This window comes from Amaranthus tricolor, chromosome 1 (genome assembly GCF_026212465.1).
Source record: "Amaranthus tricolor cultivar Red isolate AtriRed21 chromosome 1, ASM2621246v1, whole genome shotgun sequence".
Classification (NCBI taxonomy): Eukaryota; Viridiplantae; Streptophyta; class Magnoliopsida; order Caryophyllales; family Amaranthaceae; genus Amaranthus; species Amaranthus tricolor.
Genome location: NC_080047.1, coordinates 36,951,913 through 36,958,287, shown reverse-complemented (window position 1 = coordinate 36,958,287; position 6,375 = coordinate 36,951,913).

Below are 6,375 nucleotides of genomic sequence, written 5' to 3'. Positions count from 1 at the left end.
TAGAAACTTGTCAATTCGTAACGTAGTTATGAAGTGTAACAAGTGACGTAAACTTTGGGGGTAAAACTTGAAGTTGAGCAACTACGTACCCATAACGTTTCGGGATAATTATAATACTTATCCGAAAACTTTATTTACCCATGTTGAGAATAAATTAAATATTTCATAAACATATACAAGTGATTTTTAAACATGAAGTACATGTTACATAACTTGTTACATGTACAACAATTTTTACCTAAACCTTAAACTATCTTAGATAAACTTTTACTACACTATAATAGATCAATTTGGGGACAAAGACCACCTCCCAAGAACTAAAACCAACAAGCTATAGCTACCCCATTTTCCTCCATTGCATGCTCTTTATTCACTTACACACACAAGCTAAATGTTCTACCCAAGACTCCCTCTTGTCCTAGTCAATGTTGGGCATCATTACATGCATGCAAAGACCAAATATAAGGGCCAAAGAATATGATTTTTTTTGTAGAAAATCAGCTCCTCCATCATCTTCATCTCACTCATAAATTGTCACTTAATACACTCACAAAGTCATTCAAACAACTTCCCTCAAATACCTCTACAAGTCCTACATGTTTTAACTACAAAATCTCACTAAAACCACTTGAAAAACACCCATTTAGAGCATAATAGCTGTTGTCCAAATTAATAAAATCATCATATACTCCTCAAGGTATTCATATAAACACATACAAGGCCATCTCAAATTACCTCCAACAAAAACACTTTCATTTCCTTACAAAAACACTTACAAAAAAAACTATTTATATGAAGTTTATGAACATAAAAACTTCATAAAAACATTATTCATTTTATTATACTTCATCCATATCACTTTGGAGCATTCTTACAAGGTATTATAAGTTCAAGTTTACAAATTTTGTTTTTACGACTTATACTAGAACAAGTACATATAAAAATGATTTTTGTATGAAATCTTTCTCATAAATCAAGTATGTTATAAAGACATATTTTATGACTAAAAAGAGGAAAAATCATCACTTGTATAAATCTATAAAAGTTGAAAACTAAGAAAATGTATTTCCGCAAACTTATAAATTTTCTTACTGTTAAGGATTTAAGTAAAATTATGGGACTTAATTAAGTATATTGCTCAACATAATAAGTATACTCCAAATTATGTTAAAATCATCACAAAAATTAGTTTAACAACTCCAACTAAGGAAAGTTAAGTGCATGTTAGAGATCCAAAAATATTATTGATTTTTGGATGATGCAATATGTTCAGTTGAAGAGTTGGAATTGAGACTTGAAGGGCGAGGACCCGAAGTTGAAACCACTTCTAAGAAACGCATAGGAGCTGACAGAATAATTATATAGACTTGAAGTCGAGTTATGTCACATTGGAGTTATTTTTAAAGGATTTAAGAACAAGTTGGAAAAGTTTGTTTATAAAATTGTTTTTAAAAATAAAATTCCCAAAGAGGAGTTCTTAAATCTTGAAAAATGATGTCAAAATGATAATTTTGAGTATGGAATAATTTATTACATGTATTATTATTGTGGGCATCATGCATGTTGATTTTATAAATTATTGTATGTTTATAGGCATATTTAACACTACTTTGTGAAAGTTATTGTGATGGAAGTGATTATATGAACTTTGAAAATATTTGAAATTCATTTTGAAAGAAATTTCCAGTAGCTATATGTTAAGAAAATCTCTTTGATACTTTTTGTTGAAATTATTCGTTAAATTGATATTTTAATGGATTTTAAGGTGTTAAATATTCTTATTATAAAACATGGTATTAGATAAACTCTTGATCATAAAAAATAATTAATAAAACCATATTATAATGTCTCCAGAAGATTTGACCAGAATATATTTATTTTGGAATTTTTCATGATTTTTGAGTAATCGTTAAATTGTTTATCGGTAAACTGTAAAATAGTAAAATATAAAATAATTACCAAATAAAGACATATGGATTTGAAATTTTTATCACATACTCATGGAAAGTAACTAAAATTGGTAAAAGTTTGGGAAAATTTTGTTGACGTTTAAGGACCTTAATAATTTTTACTCGATTATTAATAATCGGTAAGTTAGAAAACAGTAAAATATAAAATAAATACTAAATCATGTCTTTTGGACATGAAAATTTTATGAGACACTCATATAAACATTAGATACATGTTCAAAAATTTATATGGATTTTCGTGACCATATATGGACTTAAATAAGTTTTATTTGGTTTATTAGTAAAATAATGATATTAATTATTAAAAATACCCACATGATTTCTAATGGTTATTTAAAATTTTATACCCCTTGAAACAGCTTCTAAAACATCATAGAATTTTTACAATATTTTATTCGAACTCAAATTATTTTAAACATATTTTATTCTATTTATCGATAAAATGTCTATACAAAAAAATAAAACATCATACATGAGTTTTATAAGTTTGAATGGCCTAACAAACATGTTATAGGACTTATGGTACTTTAGTATAATTTTATTAAGCTAATTATTAATTATTTACTAATTTATCAAATTAATAGAAAATTTTTATTTATTAAAAGGTGTAATATTGCTAATTAAATTTGGGTAAAAATAGACCTATATCAAAAATTTATAATTATATTAATAAATTCGCATAACCATTTATAATCTGATGGGACAACCTTAAATTCATTTTAAATAAGGTATTATAATAACTTGATTAATTTGGGCCTTCTTGGAGATTTAATATGTTTTTTGTAAATCAATTATTGATTTTATTACCGGAAAAACTATCTCGTATTTAAGAAAATAATGTTATATGAAATCTTATATGATAATGATTTTATAGACTTATGATTTATATTCTAGTTGTTTTGAATGAATTTCAAAACTCTTTTAAGTTATATTTACTTTAAGAAGGATTGAAACGAAACATTTGAGTGGTTTCCTTGAAAAATCGTATTGAACTTTAGTCACTGTTTGTTATGATGCATTTTCATACATGCTTGTGATGCCCCAATATAATATAAAGGTCATGTTTGATGATATGATTATGCTAAGCATGTTTTACCCATGTGGGAAATATTATGATTTGATTTGATTTTGCTAAGTCGCAAATAAAATATGTTTTGCTATGTTGCAAATAAAAGATGTTTATTATATGGAAAAATTTAATATTTTTTAATTCAAATGCTATTGAAATTACAAGAATATTTTAGCCGAAATGGCGAGTACATATGCCACAACAAATGTTGTTTGCATGATTAAGCGACTCACCAATACTGAGCGTGTATTGTTCACAATACCATTGTGTTACACTTGCCGAACATGTCGCGGACAGTAGACCGACTACCAAACGAGTCACAGGATGACTCACAGAGTATCCATCCAAACTTATGGTATGAGTTTGAAATTGATTTGGATCCATTGAGATCTTATGTTTTATGATGAAAAATGAGAATTTGAAATGACTATAAAACCATTAAACTCGGTTTGAATGATAATATGATTTATCAAATGAAAAGGCATATTTCAAAATGAATTTACGCAAAATAAAAAGGTTTTAATAACTTGTTTGACGGACACTAGTGTGTTTATACTCAACCTTTTTGCTTATACTATGCTTTGTATGTTTTCCAATGGTTTTGTTATTAGAGTAAACACCCATTGCACCTCGACGGAGAATTGATATGCGAGTGGAAGAGGAACCCAAGTTGGAGTATGATCCCCTTTTGTTTAGATCGCTATACTGTATTTAAGAGACTATGAGTTCAGTTGTTTAGGTTTGGGATATTTTAAAGATATAATTTAAACTTTGGCCTTATTTCGATTTGGTTGTAATTTTCCTATATTTTGGACAATTAAGACTTCCGTTATATTGCTTTGGTTTGGTTCAAGTATTTTAATTGGATATTGGTTTGACAATTATGTTGGCAAAAGTAAGCTTCCGCTTGATTAATACTAAATTCCAGTTAGTGTTTGCCTTCATAATTCGAGGCAGTTACACATATACTATAACAACTTTTTATTACTCCAATGTCATTGAGTGGATTGAGTGGCGTCCACTTAGGATGGAGTTTGGAGGTCGAATCTGTTATCAGTAATAACACAAATATAAAGGTTATTTCAATTAACTTTTGATAACAAATATCATATGCAAATTCACATAAATAAAAAAATGCACATGAGCTCTTTATACTATGAAACCAAAGAACTATAAATCTTTGGCATAATTGAAGTAAAGGGCACAAATGTGAATGTCACATGAATCTCCAAATTAATGAATGGAGAATTAATTGACAGTCATCAAAATCAATTTTTGTATACCTAACTTCAACTAGTGTTAGGGAAAGTTGAAGAATCATTCTTTGTAAACCCTATTTTTTTAAATGGAGAAGATAGAAAGTTAACAATTTCAGTAAACGCTAACTTACACTGGTATTTTATTGAATTGAAAAATCAATACGGTCGTCATAATAGGGGTTTAGGGTATGTCAAGTAAAAGTTAAAGGCATGTCGAGAAAGAGTTCGAGGTATGTAAAGTAGAGGTTTATGCTAAATCAAGTAGGAGTTTACGCTATGTCAAGTAGGAGTTTATGTTATATCAAACAGGATTTTAGAGTATTTCAACGAGGTGCTTACAGTATATTAGGTAGATGTTTATGGGGTGTTAAATAGGAATTTAGGGTATGTAAATATTTGATTATCCTCTATCAAGCAGGTGTTTAGGATATGCCAAGAAGCCATAACTGAAAAATCCTTAACTAGAGTCTTACCACATATAAATAAACAAAGCTTCTTGAGTGAGTTCATTAGTTTCAAAAGGTATGACATCATTTTCATCCTCAACAACAAACAATAGGAACAACTCTGCTTTTGAACCAAAAGTGTTAGATGAAGCATGAGAATCTAAAACTCCATCAAAGTATGTAAATAACGCTTCTCAAAAATAATGTATTAGCGACAAAACGAGCAAGAAAACAATAATTGTATAAAAAATAAACCCTAATAATTCAAAATTCAGTAGCGAAATGGTGATATTAAACCCTAATAATTAAAACAGGTAAAAAAAATTAATAAAACATGTTGAAAACTATTAAGATTACTTGTGATTAAGAGCAAAGAAAATGACAAAACTATTCAAGAAAATGCAATTTATGTGCGAAAATCTTAAGGAAAGAGTAAACAATAGAAGTTGAATGAGTATCAGAATTAATTGATAGAAAATGGAAGATGAAAGTGCATTTTTTGGTTATATTTTTATCCCGTTTTTTAAATTAACATCTTTAAGTATTAGCTCAACTCATATGAGTGATCTGTAATAGGAGTGGCAATCTCGATATATAATTAAAATTTAATAATAATGTTTAATACAAAAATATTGCAGAAGTCTCAAAATGTCGAACTGTTAAAAACTTTAAATTATAAAAACTAAAACTATTTAAAACAAAAGTAAAATATTACATTTGATAAGAAATATTGTTTGCTCAAAATGAAAAAAATACATCATCAAGTTATCAATAAATGTAAAAAAACAGCTAAGTCCTCGATAAATAGTAATTGTTGCGGCCTGGATCGGAACCTGAACTAAATCCTGAAAAATGCTACCATCCATGATACCGACGACAACCGATTGAATCGGTCAGCGCTTAGCGCCGAGCATAACTTCCTATCCAGCTCAAAATACGGAAATTATACGCTACATTTACAAAATAATAAATAAGTACGAGCTTATAATTAATTGACACCACCGTATACTTTTACCATGTTCTTTTTATGTTTCATACTTTTAAGTCATTAAGATACCATTCTCAATCCTGACAGAAGTACATTACTGCCACTTATACAATTCGGTAATCTTAATACTTAAGTATGTTCATTTGGTTGATACTCATAACCGTACCGTGCATCATAGCATCATCACTAATCAAGTTTATCATTGATTAACAAGCACATCAATATGACACCTGATAATATGTAAGAGTCTGGTTAGGTGAGGACCGTAGTCCTAAACCCTAACTGTGATAGGAGTCGTCACCCCTCCAATACAATTTTATGCTCGAGTTCTACAGGATAGGTAGCTAACCCCCTGTCTTACACCACATTTTACGTGCCGGCCAACACGGGCGCCGGGATTTTACATGCCGTTCCGTGGTTCGACATTACCTTACTATCAGGGTCATTCAATCAATATTCATTCACACAAGTACATCACATTTTTATTACTACAATTTGACTTTGACTTTGATCAACTTAGATGATAACCTCTTTTATTTAAAAAAATTCTTAATCATAATGTAAAATTAACTTTTATGTCTTTATACATTCATTATTAAATTTTTACACATTAAATTTTATTTATAACTTATTTTAATAGTTC